The 21,096-nt window shown below is 45.6% G+C and overlaps 2 pseudogenes; one reads left to right on the forward strand and one right to left on the reverse strand.

Annotated features, from left to right (window-relative positions):
* The first annotated feature begins 5,761 nt into the window (after positions 1-5,761).
* On the forward strand, positions 5,762-6,753 carry LOC105729894 (26S proteasome non-ATPase regulatory subunit 10-like; annotated as a pseudogene).
* Positions 6,754-11,494: 4,741 nt separating this feature from the next.
* On the reverse strand, positions 11,495-11,590 carry LOC135270908 (U6 spliceosomal RNA; annotated as a pseudogene).
* Between the last annotated feature and the right edge of the window lie 9,506 nt (positions 11,591-21,096).

Genomic DNA, 21,096 nt, shown 5'->3' on the forward strand with positions numbered 1-21,096 from the left:
TCATGCCTCCCTAAAATGTATAAAGCCAAACTTTGCCTCAACCACCTTGGGGCACCTGTTGTCAGGACCTCCTGAGGCTGTGTCATGGGTGCATCTTTAACCCTGGCAAAATTAACTTTCTAAATTTTCTTTTTTTGTCCCTCCAGCTTAGCTTTACTGCATTATAATTTTTTTTTTTTTTTTTTGAGACAGAGTCTCACACTGTTGCCTGGGCTGGAGTGCAGTGGTGCGATCTCAGCTCACTGCAACCTCCGCCTCCCAGGTTCAAGTGATTCTCCTGCCTCAGCCTACTAGGTAGGCTTTTGAGTGCACACATGGTCCTTCCCCCAGTCTAGCAGTATGACATGGAAAAAAACAGTATTCTACATGACCACCAAACGTCAGGTGTACCTTCATGAGGGCCCTCAATCCAGAGGCCTTTTTATTATTCACATTTTTGTTGTTGTTGTTGTTGTTGTTTTTGAGATGCAGTCTCAATTGTCGCCCAGTCTAAAGTACAGTGGCAAGATATTGGCTCACTGCAACCTCCGCCTCCAGGTTCAAGCAGTTCTCCTGCCTCAGGCTCCCGAGTAGCTGGGATTACAGGTGTGCACCACCATGCCCGGCTAATTATTTTTATTTATGTATTTATTTTTGCTTTGGAGTTTTGCTCTTGTTGCCCAGGCTGGAGTGCAATGGCTCAATCTTGGCTCACTGCAACCTCCACCTCCTGGGTTCAAGCAATTCTCCTGCCTCAGCCTTCAGAGAAGCTGGGATTACAGGCATGCGTTGCCATGCCTGGCTAATTTTGTATTTTTAGTAGAGACAGGGTTTCTCCATGTTGATCAGGCTGGTCTCGAACTCCTGACCTCAGGTGATCCATCCGCCTCAGCCTCCCAAAGTGCTGGGATTACAGGCGTGAGCCACTGCACCTAGTCTTTATTCACTATTTTTGGAGAATGAACCTCTAGACTAGCCACAGTGGAGGAGGGAAAGCTGCCATATTCCATGGAGTAGGGGGAGAAATTCCTGGAATTCCACTGCGTTTTCAGCAGATTTTCAACCAGCATGCAGGTTTTACTCTCAAGTCCCCATGTCGAAAGACACACGGTGCCACCAGTTCCGGGTCTTTGGATTGCTCCACAGCTTAGATGAGGTTGCTTATTGGCTTTCCTCACTTCCCTTTTAGGACAAGCTTTCTCCCATCTGCTAATTTCGTCATTTTCCCATTTTTGCTTTCCAATTTAAGCAGCTTTGTGGGCTGTTGTCTCTTTTCCAATTTTAGTGTTTAAGTACTTTTTTTTTTTTTTCCTGAGACAGGATTTTTCTCTCGCCCAGGCTGGAGTGCTGTGGCATGATCTTGACTGACAGCAGCCTCCACCTCCCTGGGCTCAGGTGATCTTCCCACCTGCGATATCACATCCAATTCATTTTGTTGTTGTTGTTGTTGTTGTTGTTGTTGTTGTTGCTGTTGTAGAGGCGGGTTTCATCACGTTGCCCAGGCTGGTTTCAAACTTCTGAACTCAAGGCATCCGCCTGCCTCAGCCTCCCAAAGTGCTGGGATTACAGGTGTGAGCCACTGCGCCCAGCCTTCAACTCTACTTTTTTTTTTTTTTTTTTTGAGATGGAGTCTCACCCAGGCTGGAGTGCAATGGTGATCTTGGCTCACTGCAACCTCCACCTCCCAGGTCCAAGCAATTCTCCTGCCTCAGCCTCCCGAATAGCTGGGATTACAGGTGTGTGCCACCATGCCTGGCTAATTTTTTATGTCTTTAGTAGAGACAGGGTTTCACCATGTTGGCCAGGCTGGTCTCAAACCCAACCTCGTGATCCGCCGGCCTTGACCTCCAAAAGTGCTGGGATTACAGGCGTGAGCCACCTTACCGGGCCCTTAAGTCTTTTTTAATAACACTTTTTACTGTACTTTAGTGAGCTTTCAGGACAGAGTAGAAGCTAAGTATGAATCTTCTGATTTTAACCAAAAATCAAGACTGTAATCCATAGAGACAAAGTCCCCATTTGAAGAGGAAGGGCAAAGGAGGGAGCCCCTGGGAGCCTCAAAATCTACCTAGATCCACACACTACTCAGAGTTTCCTGGGAAGCACTGAAACCTCAATTCACACTAATTAGCCAAAGGGACTGCCCAGGGAAACTCCCATCTCAGTTCACTCAAGCGGAGCACTTAAGTAATCATGTTGAGATAAAGCCTTTAATCTCTGTACAATCCATCCCCTTCCAGGCCTTTTACCTGAACCAAGGGCACTGCAAAGAAAGCAGCCAAAGTTGGAAAATAGGTGCCCCAAAGGCAAATGTAGTAATTATGCCTCAGTGTGTACCCCGTTGAATATCTATTCCTAATGATTCCTCACTTTCTATAAATATAGCTTGAGAGATCAGATAGAGATTGCCTACCTCTACTTTAGCAGACTGACTTACATCTGATTAATATAAATTCCCATATACTTATAGAAATGCATGCCTTGACTCCGCTTTTGAAAAACTTGGAACCTCACTAGGTTCGCTTTCTTTTCTTTCTTTCTTTTTTTTGAAACAGGGTTTCACTCTGTTGCCCAAGCTGGAGTGCAGTGGTACCATATCAGCTCACTGCAACCCCTAACTCCCAGATTCAAGCAATTCTTGTACCTCAGCCTCCAGAGTAGCTGGGATTACAGGCACCTGCCACCCTGCCCAGCTAACTTTTTTGTATTTTTAGTAGAGCCGGGGTTTCACTATGTTGGCCAGGCTGGTCTTGAACTCCTGACCTCCAGCAACCCACCCGCCTCGGGCTCCCAATGTGCTGGGATTACAGGTGTGAGACACAGCGCCTGGCCTACTTAGTTCACTTTCAATAGATTTTTCTTTCAATATCTACTTCAGTAAATCTAACAGATTTGACAGTTAATCCAAAATTCGAGAAGGTAGGAAAATCATGAAGTTTCCATTGAAGAACTCCAAAGGATCTTTTGCCTTTTACTTATTCTGGAATGAGAGAGTTCAGCCAGGGAGCGTCTCCTTTGCTTTCTGCAGGGAGTTTGCCATCTAAGTTTATCACAGCACCGCCTTGTCCCAAAACCAGGTTTTGAGGTGTGTTTAGATTAGAAGCACCCTGGGACGGGCAGCTTGAGACCGGGAGTTTGAGACCAGCCTCAACAATGTGGCAAAACCCTGTCTCTACACAAAATACCAAAATTAGCTGGGTGTGGTGGTGTGAGCCTGTAGTCCCAGCTACTGGGGGTTGGGGTCTCAGGGGTGCTGAGGCAGGAGGATGACTTGAGCCCAGGAGGTTGAGGCTACAGCGAGCCGTGATCACACCACTGCACTCCAGCTTGGACCACAGAGTGAGACCCTGTCTCCAAAAAAGAAAAAAAAAAAAAAGACCAGGTGTGGTGGTGTGCACCTGTAATCCCAGCTACTTGGGAGGCTGACTTGGGAGGATGATTAGCAGGGGAGCGGAGTGAACATCTCAGGAAAAGTTTCAGTGTTTCTTTCTTTCTTTTTGAGACAGTTTCACTCTTGTTGCCCAGGCTGGAGTGCAATTGCACCGTCTCGGCTCACTGCAACTTCTGCCTCCTGGATTCAAGCAATTCTCCTGCCTCAGCCTCCCAAGTAGCTGGGATTACAGGCATGCACCATCACACCCAGCCAATTTTATATTTTTAGTAGAGACAGAGTTTCTCCATGTTGGTCAGGCTGGTCTCGAACTCCTAACCTTGGGTGATCCACCCACCTCGGGCTCCCAAAGTGCTGGGATTACAGGCGTGAGCCACTGCACTCAGCTTTTTTTTTTTTTTTTTTTTTTTTTTTGGAGACAGAGTCTCACTCTGTTGCCTAGGCTGGAGTGCAGTGGCTCAATCTGGGCTCACTGCAACCTCCACCTCCCCGGTTCAAGTGATTCTCCTGCCTCAGCCTCCCAAGTAACTGGAATTACAGGCGCATGCCACCACAACCAGCTAATTTTTGTATTTTTAGTAGAGACAGGGTTTCACTATGTTGGCCAGGATGGTCTTGGTGTCCTGACCTCGTGATCTGCCTGCCTCGGCCTCCCAAAGTGCTGGGATTACAGGCATGAGCCACCGTGCCCAGCTGGTGTTTCTTATTATATATAACAAGAGACAGAGCCTTGTGTTAGAAAAAAGAAAAAAGAAAAACACTTTTTTTCTCTAATATCACACTACAACAATCAATATAGAAGACTTCTGTCACCAAGCAGAGGACACCAGCTGAGTGTCTTCCAGTTTAATTCAATTCCAAAATTATCTACCTGGAGATTGCCTCAGAAACCACAGGTCGAGGGCTGGGCCCCCCAAGTCTACCCTGCTCCTCACCATTCGCAAGTCCATGCTTCAGGAACTTCTAACCAACGCACTTCAAGTTGGGGTTCCCACAAACTCCTCTTTGGGTTTGATTAATTTGCTAAAGTGGCTCACAGAACTCAAGGAAACATTTAAGTTTACTGGTTTATTACAAAGGATATTTTAAAAAATATGAATAAACAGCCAGGAGTGGTGGCTCACGCCTATAATCCCAGCACTTTGGGAGGTCAATGTGGGTGGATCACCTAAGGTCAGGAGTTCAAGACCAGCCTGACCAACATGGTGAAACCCCATCTCTACTAAAAATACAAAATTAGCAGGGCATGGTGGTGCATGCCTGTAATCCCAGCTACTCAGGAGGCTGAGGCAGGAGAATCGCTTGAACTCGGGAGGTGGAGGTTGTGGTGAGCTCAGATCTCACCATTGCATTCCAGCTTGAGCAACAAGAGCAAAACTTTATCTCAAAAAAAAAAAAAAAAAAAAAATATATATATATATATATATATATGAATAAACAGTCAGATGAAGATGTGTGTATATATGGAGAGGTCTGGAAGGGTCCGGAGGGCAGGAACTTCTGTGCCTGAGAAGTTGGTTGAATGAGTTCTTATTTACCTTCCTGTCAGCCTCCATTGTTCAGGTCTCCAAAACTCCCTGAACTCTGTCCTCTTGGGCCTTTTATGGAGATTTCTTGGATAGGCCTGACTGAAGTATGGACAATCATGTTAAAATGTGATTGGACGGGCTGGGCACAGTGACTCACACCTGTAATCCCAGCACTTTGGGAGGCTAAGGTGGGTGGATCACCTGAGGGAAGGAGTTCAAACCGACGTGGAGACACCCTGTCTCTACTAAAAATACAAAATTAGCTGGGTGTGGTGGCACATGCCTGTAATCCCAGGTACTCAGGAGGCTAAGGCAGGAGAATCGCTTGAACCTGAGAGGCAGAAACTGCAGTGGGCCAAGATCACGCCACTGCACTCCAGCCTGGGTGACAGAGCGAGACTCCATCTCAAAAAAAAAAGTGATTAGACAAAAAAAGAATGATCTGAACCCAGCAAGGCCTGTTTGTTCAGATTCTTCTTGCTCCTTCAGTGCAGCATTCTTACCTCCAGGTTATGAGGCAGGACTTCCTCTGGAATGAGAGTTTTATGATTCACAATGAGATTAGAGTCCTGCCTCAGGCAGGTAGAAGAAGGGCGGGAGAAGGTCAAAGGGATTCTGTTTACTGTATGTAACATGGGCTATGGGAGTTGTGAGTCACGAACCATGGATGAAAACGCGAATATTGGCCTGGTGCTGTGGCTCACAACTAATTCTGTAGCACTTTGGGAGCCTGAACTGGGAGGATCACTTGAGCTCAGGAGTTCCAGACCAGCCTGGTTAACATAGTGAGACCTCATCTCTAAAAATAAATAAAACACACAGACATATAGAATATAATATCACGAGTTCCTGGGAAAGCAAAATGAAGGGGTGTGTGTCTAACCTAATGGTCTGCAACCTGGCCTATGGAGGAAGCTGGAAGAATTGAAGAAGAGTATTCTGGCTGATAAATTCCTGGCTACTAGACCTGACCAGGACAGCAGAACTGCATTGCACTGGGCATGCTCAGCCAGACATGCAGAAATTGTTGAATTTTTGTTGCAACTTGGAGTGCCAGTGAATGATAAAGACGATGCAGGTTGGTCTCCTCTCCATACTGCGGCTTCTACTGAGCAAGATGAGATTGTAAAAGTCTGTCTGGGACCGGGCACCATGGTTCACGCCTGTAATCCCAACATTTTGGGAGGCCAAGGTGGGTGGATCATGAGGTCGGGAGTTTGAGATCAGCCTGACCAACGTGGTGAAACCCCATCTCTACTAAAAATACAAAAATTACCTGGGCGTAGTGGTGCATGCTTATAATCCGAGGTACTCAGGAGGCTGAGGCAGGAGAATCGCTTGAACCCAGGAAGTGGAAGTTGCAGTGAGCAGAGATCCTGCCACTGCACTCCAGCCTGGACGACAGAGTGAGACTCTGTCTGAAAAAAAAAAAAAAAAAAAAAAAAACCCTTCTGGGAAAATGTGCTCAAGTGAATACTGTCAGTCAAAATGGCCGTACTCCCCTACATCATACAGCTTCTGAAAACAGGCATGAGATTGCTGTCATGTTATTAGAGGGTGGGGCTGATCCAGATGCTAAGGACCATTGTGAGGCTACAGCAATGCACAGGGCAGCAGCCTAAGGTAACCTGAAGATGATTCCTATTCTTCTGTACCACAGAACATCCACAAACATCCAAGACATGGAGAGTAAACACTCTTTAACACTTAGCCTGCGCTGAGGAGAGAGTGGAAGCAGCAAAACCGCTGGTGTCCCAAGGAGCAGTATTTACATTGAGAATAAAAAGGAAGACACCCCTGCAAGTGACCAAAGGTGGCCTGGGTTTCATGCTCAAGAGAATGGTGGAAGGTTAAATAGCTTGGATTTATTTTACTTTTTTTTTTTTTGAGATGGAGTCTCACTCTGTCACCAAGGCTGAAGTGCAGTGACTCTATCTTGGCTCACTGCAACCTCCACCTCCTGAGTTCAAGCAATTCTCCTGCCTCGGCCTCCCAAGTAGCTGAGATTACAGGCATGTGCCACCATACCTGACTAAATTTTTTTTTTTTTTTTTTGAGACGGAGTTTCGCTCTTGTTACCCAGGCTGGAGTGCAATGGCGCGATCTCGGCTCACCGCAACCTTTGCCTCCTGGGTTCAAGCAATTCTTCTGCCTCAGCCTCCTGAGTAGCTGGGATTACAGGCACAGGCTACCGTGCCCAGCTAATTTTTTGTATTTTTAGTAGAGACGGGGTTTCACCATGTTGACCAGGATGGTCTCGATCTCTTGACCTCGTGATCCACCCGCCTCGGCCTCCCAAAGTGCTGGGATTACAGGCGTGAGCCACCGTGCCCGGCAATTTTTTTTTTTTTGAGACTGAGTTTTGCTCTTATTGCCCAGGCTGGAGTGCAGTGGCGTGATCTCGGCTCACTGCAATCTCTACCTCCTGGGTTCAAGTGATTCCCCTGCCTCAGCCTCCCGAGTAGCTGAGATTAAAGGCATGCACCACCACCCCCAGCTAATTTTGTATTTTTAGTAAGACGGGGTTTCTCCATGTTTGTCAGGCTGGTCTCGACTCCCGACCTCAGATGATCCACCCACCTCAGCCTCCCAAAGTGCTGGGATTACAGGCGTGAGCCACCGTGCCCTGCCAATTTTTGTATTTTTAGTAGAGACGGAGTATCACCATGTTGGCCAGGCTGGTCTCGAACTCCTGACCTCAAGTGGTCCACCCACCTCAGCCTCCCAAAGTCCTGGATTACAGGTGACAGCCACCATGCTCAGCCCTATTCTTACTTTGTATGTTGTGTTGTTGTTCCCAGTGTCTTGGAAACTAATGTACTTGTGCACAAGACATCATCTATAAATGATGAAGTTTTCTCACCTTCAAAGTCGTATAAACATGTTGACTGTTGTTCCTGTTGAGTTACTTGTCCTAAGCTTCTAACTTGGTTTCCAGGCATCAAATAATAACTGTTGAGATTGTTCCACTACTGTCATATATTCTTCTATATTGAATTCTGGTTAATTTTGAGTAAATAATTCTGTTGTGAGTCTTCAGCAACCTCCTGTGTACCTTATATCTCTCTCTGAAACAGAACAGCTCCAATAGAAACAAGCCAGTTGTTCTGCCACATGTTTCTACATGGATTCTGTAATGTGCCTCCATACAGTTAAAACATCCTAACTTGCCGGGCACGGTGGCTGATGCCTGTAATCCTAGCATTTTGGGAGGCCGACGTGGGTGGATCATCTGAGGTCAGGAGTTCAAGACCAGCCTGGCCAACATGGAGAAACCCCATCTTAAAAAAAAAAAAAAATCCTAACTTACATTTCTGTTTTGTTCAGCCATGAGATTTAATTTATTTTTGTGAGAGGAGGAGCATTTCTTTTTTTGATTTTTTTTTTTTGAGATGGAGTTTCACTCTTGTTTCCCAGGCTGAAGTGAAAAGGCAGGATCTCGGCTGACTGCAACTTCCGCCTCCCAGGTTCAAGCGATTCTTCTGCCTCTGCCTCCCGAGTAGCTGGGACTATAGGCATGCGCCACTATGCCCGGCTAGTTTTTTTTTTGTTTTTGCATTTCTAGTAGAGATGAGGTTTCACCATGTTGGCCAGGCTGGTCTCCGATCTCCTGACTTCAGGTGATCCACCCACCTTGGCCTCCCAGAGTGCTGGCATTACAGGCATGAGTCACCGCAGCCAGCCGAACATTTACATATTTTTGTGGATCAAATTTTAAGTTTGAGGGTGTGCTCTAAAATAATGAAAACCTATAGCCCATATACCCATGTATTTTTTTTTTTTTTGATGAGCTGTTTACCCTAAAATAAAATGTATGGCTTTTTTAAAAGGAAGTACCTATATTGAGTCATCTTATATTAATAACAATGTCAAGCTTGTTAAAATGGTGTGTAACAAAATGTATTTTGATTTGTATTTCAGAAACTAAAAAATAAAACGTTGAAAGAAAAAAATGATTACCGGGCACTGTGGCTCACGCTTGTAATCCCAGCACTTTGGGAGGCCAAGGCGGGCAGAATTTGAGGTCAGGAATTCGAGACCAGCCTGGCTAATGCAGTGAAACTCCCTCCCTACCAAAAATACAAAAACTAGCTGGGCGTGGTGGCGGGCACCTGTAATCCCAGCTACTCCGGAGGCTAAGGCAGAAGAATCCCTTGAACCTGGGAGGCGGAGGTTGCAGTGAGCCTAGATAGTGCCACTGCACTCCAGCTTGGGTGACAAAGTTAGACTCCGTCTCAAAAAAAACAAAAACAAAAAAACACAAGCCTTATAAATTATAATGAAATTTTCCTCACCAATCCATTTCCTTTAATTCTGGTATCACCAGACTGTACATATTCCTCACCCCAACTTCTTTTTTTTTTTTTGAAACAGGGCCTCACTCTGTCGCCCAGGCTGGAGTACAGTGGAAGATAATGAAGTAACATCTAATACTTTGAAAATTTGAAGTACTTGACATAATAGCTTTCTTACAAAGCATATTACATGATATTGTGACTTATAGTTTCTTTCATTTAGATCAAGGCTGGCCGGGTGTGGTGGCTCACGCCTGTAATCCAAGCACTTTGGAGGCCAAGGCGGGTGGATCATTTGAGGTCGGGAGTTCAAGACCAGCCTGACCAACATGGTGAAACCCCGTCTTAAAAAAAAAAAAATAGATCAAGGCCAAGCCCAAAATTTTAAAGGAAAATAAAAATAAAGGGGCACTACCCCCTGACTCTTTTCTCTCTTTAGGGAAGACTCAAAGACCTTCCAAGAGAAAGTCTCAGAAAGTTCCAGCAACTTGTGCACCACTTCAAATGTTTCAATGGGGACAGACAGGAAAATGGCAGAGTGCTGGTTCTAGGAGATATTTTTTCCTCCAAAATCCTATTAGCATAATCAAAAATAATTTTCACCAGCAACAACTAAAAATACTTATGTGGCTAGTCAGACTTCAGCAGTCCCACTATTTAGAATTTTACATTGAAAACAAGATCTAGCCAGGCGCGGTGGCTCACACCTATAACCCAGCACTTTGGGAGGCTGAGGTGGGTGGATCACCTGAGGTCAGGAGTTTGAGACCAGCCTGGCCAACATGGTAAAAACCCATCTCTACTAAAAATACAAACAATTAGCTGGGCATGGTGGTGGGTGCCTGTAATCCCACCACCATGGCAGAGGCAGAGGCAGGAGGCAGAGGCAGGAGGCAGGAGGCAGGAGGCAGGAGGCAGGAGGCAGAGGCAGGAGGCAGGAGGCAGGAGAATTGCTTGAACCTGGGAGGCGGAGGTTGCAGTGAGCCGAGATTGTGCCATTGCACTCCAGCCAGGGTGACAGACAGAGTGAGGCTGTCTTTAAAAAAATAAAAAATTTACATGTGCCTCTGTCATGGTTTGGCTAATGACTGCAGATTCCAATAAGCTACAATCTGTCAGTACCACCATATCTCCAACAGTCAGAAGATTTCAGATGGAGTATTTATTTTGATAGTTATGTGATTATTTTAATCAGCATTGGAAAAATATATAACAAATTAAACTTGTGATTTCACTGAAGCTAAGTGAATACAAATTGTAACCTATAGTTACAATAATTTGTTAAGAAAAATTAGGCATCCCAACATTTTGGGAGGCTGAAGTGGAGGATTGCTTGAGACCAAGAGTTTGAGACCAGCCTGGGTAACATAGCAAGGCCTCATTTCTAAAAAAAAAAAAAAAAAAGAGGCCAGACTCGGTGGCTGCTCATGCCTGTAATCTCAGCACTTTGGGAGGCTGAGGTGGGTGGATCACCTGAGGTCAGGAGTTCAAGACCAGCCTGGCCAACATGGTGAAAGCCCGTCTCTACTAAAAATACAAAAATTAGCTGGGCTTGGTGGTGGGTGCCTGTAGTCCCAGCTACTCGGGAAGCTGAGGCAGGAGAATCACTTGAGCCTGGGAGGCAGAGGTTGCAGTGGGTTGAGACCGTGCCACTGCACTCAAGTCAGGGCAACAGAGCAAGACTCCGTATCTATCAATCAATCAATACAATTAAGAAAAGAAATTGTTGCTGGGTGCGGTGGCTCACGCCTGTAATCCCAGCACTTTGGGAGGCCGAGGCGGGTGGATCACGAGGTCAAGAGATCGAGACCATCCTGGTCAACATGGTGAAACCCCGTCTCTACTAAAAATACAAAAAAATTAGCTGGGCATGGTTGCACGTGCCTGTAATCCCAGCTACTCAGGAGGCTGAGGCAGGAGAATTGCCTGAACCCAGGAGGCGGAGGTTGCAGTGAGCCGAGATTGCACCATTGCACTCCAGCCTGGGTAACAAGAGCGAAACTCAGTCTCAAAAAAAAAAAAAAAAGAAAAAAGAAAAGAAATTGTTACTGCTTTCCAGGTAGCTACCTCATTTCACATTTCCACCAGCAGAGGACGAGAGATCCAGTTTCTCTGCATCCTTCCCAGAATTTATTGTAGTTACTTTGTTATTTTAGCCATTCTAATAGGTGTATAACGATATTTCATTGAGGTTTTTATTTGCATTTCTCTAATGGCTAATAGTATTAAACATCTTTTCGTTGCTTGTTTGCCATCTGTATATCCTCTTCAATGAATTTTTTAAAGCTTTTTAATTTTTTAAAAATATGGAACGCTTCATGAATTTGCATGTCATCTTTGGGCAGGGGCCATGCTAATCTCTATATAGTTCCAACTTTTTAGTGTATGTGCTGCACGGAATGTTTTCCAAATCTTTTGTTCACGGAATGTTTTCCAAATCTTATTTGTTTGTTTGTTTGTTTGTTTGTTTGTTTGTTTTGAGATGGAGTCTCGCTCTGTTGCCCAGTGCAATGGCTTGATCTCGGCTCACTGCAACCTCCGCCTCCCGGGTTCAAGCGATTCTCCTGCCTCAGCTTTCTGAGTAGCTGGGATTACAGATGCCCGCTACCACTCCCGGCTAATTTTTGTACTTTTAGTAGAGACGGGTTTCACCATGTTAGTCAGGCTGGTCTCCAACTCCCGACCTCAGGCGATCCACCCGTCTCCGCTTCCCAAAGTGCTGAGATTACAGGCATGAACCACCGCGCCGAGCAAGACTGCTTTTTTTTTTTTACCGTTGAGTTTTGTATCTATTCTAGATACCAGTACTTTGCCAGATATGTGGTTTGCACATATTTTCTCCTCTATAGCTTGTCTTTTCATCCTTATTTTAACAGGGTCTTTCAAAAGCCAAAGTTTTCCTGTACACTCGGAGGACCAGTGGCTGCCAGCTGGGCTGGCGGGGGATGCCCCGAGCCTCTGTGGCTGGCGGGGCGAGCTGGCCTGGGTTGGACGCGGCCTCCCCAAGCGCCCGCTTCCCCACAGGCCCCGTGGGGGGTCGCGCAGGGTGTGTACCCGGAGCGCCCCCAGCTGGAGCGCAGGCTGCAGGAAGAAGGGGAGGAGGAGAAGGCGATTAAGGTGTTGGCGAGAAGAGGGAGGAAGAGCAGGACGAAGGAAGAGAGAGGAGATGGAAGAGAGAATGTCACCAGAGGAGACCGAAGGAACAAATTCTGACGGTGCGGAAGCAGCTCTGGGCCAGGCAGAAAGAGAAGGACCAGCTTTTACTGCGGCTCAAGAAAGTTTCTATGCGGAAGAAAAATGGAGGCGAAAGGAACACTGCGACCTGACCTTCTGACATCCGCTGTAAGCCGGCAGAGCCCGATTATTCACCCGGGGACTCGCCTCCTCTTCGGCAGGCAGGCAGCGCTGGAGGGCACGGTCGCCCGGGCATTGTAATAGCAGCTGACCCAGTCAAGCAGATGTTCAGACCCCACGTGCCTACGAGCCCACGTGGGCTCAGCTGCTGCTTTTGCAGGGACCCCAGAGCAGGCAGCCTGGGCGGTGCCGCTGGGACTGCTCGCCCCCCACCTCAATACGGCCCCACATGGCCAGTTTAAGGCCCTAGTCGGCAGTTCAGAACAGTTCAGTACCTGTCCCAGCCACAGCCTTGTGCTCTGCTGGGCCATTTTTAGCACGCCCAGACAGGGTTCCTCCTCTGGTGGTGCTCTATCCTTGAAGCCGCGGATAGACCATGCTAACCAGAGCGCAAGTTTCTCTGGTCCATCCTCCCTGTGCCCCATGCATCCCCAGGCTCTGCATCCAGGCCCTCGACTTCTTGCCTAATCTCAGCTGCCCGTGAAGAAACAGCCAGCAGGACCGTCTGGGCTTTGCAGCTACCAACCAATCAGACTCTCTACTGCCAGGACCTGTTTTTTGGGGGGGCGGGGGGAGTGGGGGTGGTGGCTTGAGACGGGGTCTTGCTCTGTTGCCCCGGCTGGAGTACAGCGGAGCAATCTCGCCTCACTGCAACCTCCGCCTCCCAGGTTCAAGCAATTCTCCTGCCTCAGCCTCTCAAGTAGCTGGGATTACAGGCGTGTGACACGACAGCCGGCAAATTTTTGTATTTTTTCATAGAGATGGGGTTTCACCATGTTGGCCAGGCAGGTCTCGAACTCCTGACCTCTTGATCCGCCCACCTCCGACTCCCGAAGTGCTGGGATTACAGGCGTGAGCCACCTCGCCCAGCCCAGAACCTGTTATTCCGCAAGTGACCATCAGATAGCTTCAATCTCACCTTGCCCACACCCACTCCATGGGTGTGGGTTCCTTCTCTGAGTGTCCCAGTCCAAGGCCAATATGTTCTACCTGCCATTGGGAGAAGGAGAAGGAGGAAGAGAAAAAGAAGAGAGCAAAGCTTTTAAGGATGAGTCCAATTTATCAATTTTTCCTTTTTATTTTTTCATTTGTCTCAAGCATGTTAATAATTGGTCACTGAAGCATTTTTGTCATGGCAGCTTTACAATCTTCACTAGATAATTCTAACATTTCTGTCAGCTCAGAGTTGGCATCTTTTTCATTCAGTTTGAGATCTTCACGATTTTTGGCTTAAGTGATTTTCTATTGAAACCTGTAGACTTCTGTATTGTTATGTGATTCAAGATCTATTTTCTCTCTCTCTCTCTCTCTGTGTGTGTGTGTGTGTGTGTGTGTGTATATATATATATATATATATGTGTGTGTATATATATATATATATATTGAGATGGAGTCTCACTCTGTCACCCAGGCTGGAGTGCAGTGACGTGATCTTGGCTCACTGCAACCTCCACCTCCCAGGTTCAAGCAATTCTCCTGCCTCAGCCTCCCAAGAAGCTGGGACTACAGGTGTGTGCCACCACGCCCAGCTAATTTTTGTAGTTTTAGTAGAGATGGAGTTTCACCATGTTGGCCAGGAGGGTCTCTATCTCTTGACCTTATGATTTGCTCGCCTTGACTCCCAAAGTGCTGGAATTCCAGGTGTGAGCCACCGAGCCTGGCCCATGTATTTTTTTTTTCATCAGCAGACTAACAACTACAATTAGGTGGGAAAACTTCATTCTAATGGATTAACTTCATTCTTTTTTCATTCTCCCCCCATCCATGAGACAGAGTTTTGCTCTTATTGCCCAGGCTAGAGTGCAATGGCGTGATCTCGGCTCATTGCAACCTCTGCCGCCTGGGTTCAAGCAATTCTCCTCCTGCCTCAGCCTCCCAAGTAGCTGGGATTACAGGCACCTGCCAGCACACCCAACTAATTTTTTGTATTTTTAGTAGAGACGGGGTTTCATCATGTTGGCTAGGCTGGTCTTGAACTCCTGACCTCAGGTGATCCACCCGCCTCGGCCTCCCAAAGTGCTGGGATTACAGGTGTGAGCCACTGCGCATGGCCGGATTAACTTCATTCTAACTAGATTATCTGGCTAGGAATGTATTTTTATGTTGGTAAAATAGGCATAACATAAAAGATACCATTTTAAACATTTTTAAGTGTATACTTCAGTAGCACTGTGTATATTCATGATATTGTACAACCATGACAGCTATTCATCTGCAAACCTTTTTCTCCAAACTGGAACTCTGTACATATTAAACAATAACTCCCCATTCTTCCCTCCCCCAGTCCCTGATAACTCTCCTACTTTCTGTTTCTGTGCTCATAGAAGAGGAATCATATACTACTCGTCCTTCTGTGTCTGGTTATTTCACTTAGCATAATGTCTTCAAAGGTCCATTCATACTGTAGCATGTATCAGAATTTCATTTCTTTTTAAGGCTGAATAATATTCCATTGATGTATAAAGCACAATAGGATTTTCTGGGTTGTTTGTTTTTTGGAGACAGGGTCTTGTTCTGTTGCCTCTAGGCTGGAGTGCAGTGGCGTGATCATGGCTCACTGCAGCCTTCACCTCCCAGGCTCAAGCAAGCCTCCTGCCTCAGCTTCCTGAGTAGCTGGGACCACGTGCCACAACACCTGGCTAATTATTTGATTTTTTTATAGAGATGGAGTCTCCCTATGTCGCCCAGGCTGGTCTCAAGCTTCTGGGCTCAAGTGATTTCATGTCTCAGGCTCCCAAAGTGCTGGAATTACAGGCGTGAACCACCACACCCAGCCACATTTGTTTTATCTACTGATCCATCAATGGATACTTGGGTTGCTGTCACCTTTTGGCTATTGTGAATAATGTTGCTATGAACACTGGTGTACAAATACCTGTTTGCATCCCTGCTGTCAATCATTTTATGTATAAACTCAGAAGTGGAATTGATGGATCATATGGTAATTCTTTAATTTGTTTTTATTTTTGTTTTTGAGATGGAATCTCATTCTGTTGCCTAGGCTGGAGTGCAGTGGAGCAATCTTGGCTCACTGCAACTTCTGCCTTTCGGGTTCAAGAGATTCTTTTGAGTCAGCCTCCTGAGTAGCTGGGATTATAGGCACCCGCCATCACGCCTGGCCAATTTTTGTATTTTTAGTAGAGATGGGGTTTTACCGTGTTGGTCAGGCTGGTTTCAAACTGCTGACCTCATGATCCACCTGCCTCGGCCTCCCAGTGTTCTGGGATTATAGGCGTGAGCCACTGAGCCTGGCCTTGGTAATTCTTTAATTTTTTGAGGAACTGCCGTATTGTTCACAGTACTACACCATTTTACAGTTCTACTAGCAATCTACAAAGATTTTGGTTTTCCATATCCACACCAACAATTGTTATTTGCTATTTAAAAAAAAAATAGTCATTTTGGTCAGCGGTGCTTCGGAAGCCTGAGGCAGGAGGACCGCTTAAGCTTAGGAGTTCAAGACCAGCCTGGGCAATATATTGAGATCCACCTCCCCCCAACCCCCCATCTCTATTTAAAATAATAATCGTCATTTTTTTTTTTTTTGGAGACAGAGTTTCGCTCTCGTTACCCAGACTGGAGTGCAATGTCACGATCTCGGCTCACCGCAACCTCTGCCTCCTGGGTTCAAGCAGTTCTCCTGCCTCAGCCTCCTGAGTAGCTGGGATTACAGACGCGCACCACCATGCCCAGCTAATTTTTGTATTTTTAGTAGAGACGGAGTTTCACCTTGTTGACCAGGATGGTCTCGATCTCTTGACCTCGTGATCCACCCGCCTCAGTCTCCCAAAGTGCTGGGATTATAAGCATGAGCCACCGCGCCAGGCCAAATAATAGTCATCTTAATGGGTGTGAAGTGGTATCTCACTATGATTTTGATTTGCATTCGTCTAGTAATTAGTGGTGCTGAACTCATTAGATCTTACTTCAATCTCTGGCTCTGGCTGGCTTCCTCTGATGCTGCTCTGGCAGGGGAAGGATATCATGGTCTCCCTACTGCCAGGAGGAGGTGGAAGTCCAGATTTCTCACTCACACCAGAGGGTATGATCCTTGTTACTGCTGAGTGGGGGCAGGAGTTCCTTATGTGGTCTCCGCTACACTGAGGTGGCCTCATTATGACTGTGTGATAAAGTCCTGATTTCCCACCAGGCCTTCTCTGACACCACCCTAGTGGGATCTGAAGGAGCACCTTTGTTCCTGCCCGGTGGGCCTGGAAGTTGAACCTACCCCGTGGTCTCCTCTGAACAATGTGGTGGTGGTCGTGGTGGGGGTATGGGGGGTGGAGGTTGTCAGGGAACTTCATTACAGCCTTGCAAGGGTAGAATCATGGGCTCCCCACTTGACTTTTGCTGGCATGGGTGTAGGTAGGACCACAGCTGCTTCTGTGGTATTTAGCTGAAATAATGGAATTAATGTCTAAAACTTTGTCTTCCTAGAATGCCTCTGTCCTGACAGCCTTTTTCTGGGCCTTTTCTTGTCTGTGCCTGTTGGCTTTTCTGGGTTGCTAGCTTCTTCAGTTTCAACTCAACATGTGTGAAGCAAGAGGAAAACCCAGGGAATTTACAATCATGTGTATCTTGAGGTTCCTAGCCTGTCTGCCTTCTTTTCCCCACCTCCCAGAGTCTTCTTGTGTTCGCTTTATATAAAATGTCCTGGGTTTTTAGTTGCACTTAATAAAAGGAACAGGGAAAATGTCTACTCCATCTTTCTAGGAGTAGAAGTGCACCTCATTGTTTTTAATGACTAATACACACAGCATACAATTTACTAACCAATCGCATTTTGATAGCCATTTAGGTTTATAGTTTTATTATTTTAATAGTTTTTTTCCTATTAAAATAAGGAAGGGTGGCTCATGCTGGTAATCCCAGTACTTTGGGAGGCTGAGGTGGGTGGATTGCCTGAGGTCGGGAGTTTGAGACCAGCCTGGCCAGCATCGTGAAACCCGGTCTCTACTAAAAAAATACAAAAATTAGCTGGGTGTGGTGGCAGACGCCTGTAATCCCAGCTACTCAGGAAGCTGAGGCAGGAAAATTGCTTGAACCCCGGAAGTGGATGTTGCAGTGAGCCAAGATCTTGCTATTAAGCTCCAGTCTGGGCAACAGAGCAAGACTCCATCTATCTATCTATCTATCTATCTATCTATCTATCTATCTATGCAAAAATTAGCTGGGTGTGGCCAGGCATGGTGGCTCACGCCTGTAATCCCAGCACTTTGGGAGACTAAGGCCAGCAGATCATGAGGTCAAGAGATCAAGACCATCCTGGCCAACATGGTGAACCCGCCTCCTGGGTTCAAGCAATTCTCCTGCCTCAGCCTCCTGAGCAGCTGGGATTACAGGTGCATGCCACCATACCCAGCTAAATTTTGTATTTTTAGTAGAAAGGGGGTTTCACCAGGTTGGCCAGGCTGGTCACGAACTCCTGACCTCAAGTGACCTGCCCACCTTGGCCTCCCAAAGTGTTGGGATTAAGCGTGAGCCACTGCACCTGGCCTAATTTTTGTGTTTTTAGTTGCCCAGGCTGGTCTCAAACTCCTGATCTTAGTTGATCGGCCAGTCTTGGCATCCCAAAGTGCTGGGATCACAGGTGTGAGCCACCATGTCTGGCCGCAAATGTTTTTATGTTATAGAGAAGTACACAGCAGTGAGTGCCACTCTCCAAATTGTGTCAGGGGTCACATGCAAGCAGAATGTAGCCTCTAATTTCCTCAGAAACTGTATAATAAAAAGAGGTTACAGAGATTATCCTGGGTTTACCAAAAAAACCAAACACCAAAAAACAATAAAACAAAAGAGGTGAATAGCACCATCATATCCAGCTCCAGGCAGTTCTTTTTTTTTTCTTGAGCCAGAGTCTCGATCTGTCGCTGTCACCCAGGCTGGAATGCAGTGGAGTGCAGTGGCTCACTGCAACCTCCACCTCCCAGGTTCAAGCAATTCTCCTGCCTCAGCCTCCCAAGTAGTTGGGACTACAGGTGTGTGCCACCATGCCTGGCTAATTTATTTTTAGTTGAGACAGGGTTTCACCGTGTTAGCCAGGATGGTCTCGATCTTCTGATCTTGTGATCCGCCCGCGTTGGCCTCCCAAAGTGCTGGGATTACAGGTGTGAGCCACCATGCCTGGCCCAGTTCTTTTTAAACACTGAATTTACAGATATAAGGACAGCACGTAGTATACTTTGTGCTTACTAAATAATAAATAACATTAGTAATTAGATCTAAAACACTTACCTTAACAAATGTCTATATGTCAATAGATTATCCAGACACTGCTTTAAATGTGCAGCTATCACTTAAAATTAACGGATGGTTTCAAAATAATGTAATCTCAAGATAGCATACAAATGCTCCCTGAGTGATGAGGATACGTGGTACTTTCTATAGGAAGATGTCACTATCAACACAAAACATATTTAAGGTTTTGTTGTTGTTTTCCCACATAGTACTGATGGATTTGTACTAATTCTTTGCTTCTCTGGTTGCTAGATGGCTTTAGAATTGTCAGCTGAGGCTCTTGAAGAGCAAAACTAAACTACCCTAGTTGGTTTAGAGAGAGAAATAATCTGAGTTTTAGGATTATTTGCAGTATAAATGGTTTCAAATACTAAAGATTGGCAAAAAAGCATTGATAGTCCAGAGAAGGCTATCTAATTTCAGATTCCAGGTAGGTAGAATCACTTAAATTTAAAAGCACGCTGTGAGTCGGGCGCGGTGGCTCACGCCTGTAATCCCAGCACTTTGGGAGGCTGAGGCGGGTGGATCACGAGGTCAAGAGATCGAGACCATCCCGGTCAACATGGTGAAACCCCGTCTCTACTAAAAATACAAAAAATTAGCTGGGCATGGTTGCGCGTGCCTGTAATCCCAGCTACTCAGGAGGCTGAGGCAGGAGAATTGCCTGAACCCAGGAGGCGGAGGTTGCGGTGAGCCGAGATCGCGCCATTGCACTCCAGCCTGGGTAACAAGAGCGAAACTCCGTCTCAAAAAAAAAAAAAAAAAAAAAAAAAGCACGCTGTGTTGATATGCAAAACTTTGTTAAAGTATATGTTTTGATCTTTAATTCATTTATTAGTTACTAATGTTATTATTTAGTAAGCATATGCAAATGTGGTAAGCACTACATTTATTAGGAATACACTGTAAGGTCACAGGCAGTGTGTGGATTTTAACTGTATTTAAAGTTTTCTTACCTTGAAACTTACTTGGCACTTGTAAACCTAAACCAGAGAGTTTAGCCCTTGATTATTCCCTCTTAAGAGACTCTTGAAAATTTTCCACAGCAGCTAGTGATAGTGCTAATCCTAAAGAAAACCACCAACAATTAAGTATTAATTGTTGACTGATATCACCGTTTGATCAATTGTTTTCATCTTTTTTTTTTTTAAAGATGGGGTTTCACCATCATGGCCAGGCTGGTCTTTAACTCCTAACTTCAGGTGATCCACCCACCTCGGCCTCCCAAAGTGCTAGGATTACAGGCGTGAACCACCGCCTGGCCCAATTGTTTTCACCCTGACTCAAGTGAAACCAAGTGGTTGGTCACTTTTTGATTTAGTTTAGTTTTTTTTTTTTTTTTTTCAATTTCTTAGATCTCAGGATATTTTTAGTAGATTCTGGATGAGACAACAAGGATCTCTGACAACCATCATTCTCAGAATATGTCTGGCATCACTTCAAGTCTGGATCTCAAACATGACAGGGATGAATGAGGAGCAGCACCACTAGACTGACGGCTAGGCCCACTTTGCCATCTTGGTATACTTAATCTTTGTTCCACTTCCTAGCACAATAAGAATTTTCAAATAAATAATTTTTGTATTAAAAAAGCAGTACTTAGAACCAGTATCTTCTATAACATAGAAAATTGAGTCAACTAGTAATGAATCTTTAAGTTGGCTTTCTGAATTAATAAGAAAATGTTTCCCGATAGTCTCGATGATATTTTGCACCCTGGATAGGGTTGTAATTTAAAGTTAAATAACTATATACATTGTTTTTTATTTTTACCGAGGGACCCGAGATGGGGCTAATTGAAAACATCTGGAGCTTAAAGACCTGTGCAGTTTACGCAGCGAGGATATAGCTCTGAATTCCAATAAATCAATATTTCACTATATATCGGCAATCAAAACTCAAAGCCTTTTTAAAAAATGATCAATACAGACGGAATCAAAATCGATGTAGTCCCAAAGCGGCACAGAGCTGTATCTGCCAAAGCGTCCATTAAAATTCGTGCGTTCCAAGGAAAATTACTGCTCCTTAGCGTCTATCCATTTGCAAAAGTTGATTTTTTTAGGCATTCTTCGCACCTGTTAGGTTAAAATCAGCTTTCTTTTAAAAAAGGAGAACGAAACACTGGAAGCGATATGAGAATAGAATTGGCTATTCCAGAGACATCTGCAAATGACACTCCATTTTTTTTTCCTCGCGCTGCAAAATGTACCGGTAAACCTGACTTTCCGGGACTCGCTGGGTGGCCGACATTTTCCCTAGCAGGAATTTTACGTTTCCGAGAGCTGAATGGATGTTAACATCAGGCTAGACG

Source organism: Aotus nancymaae, unplaced genomic scaffold (assembly GCF_030222135.1).
Source record: "Aotus nancymaae isolate 86718 unplaced genomic scaffold, 86718_ANA_hifiasm-v0.15.2.pri h1tg000067l, whole genome shotgun sequence".
Classification (NCBI taxonomy): Eukaryota; Metazoa; Chordata; class Mammalia; order Primates; family Aotidae; genus Aotus; species Aotus nancymaae.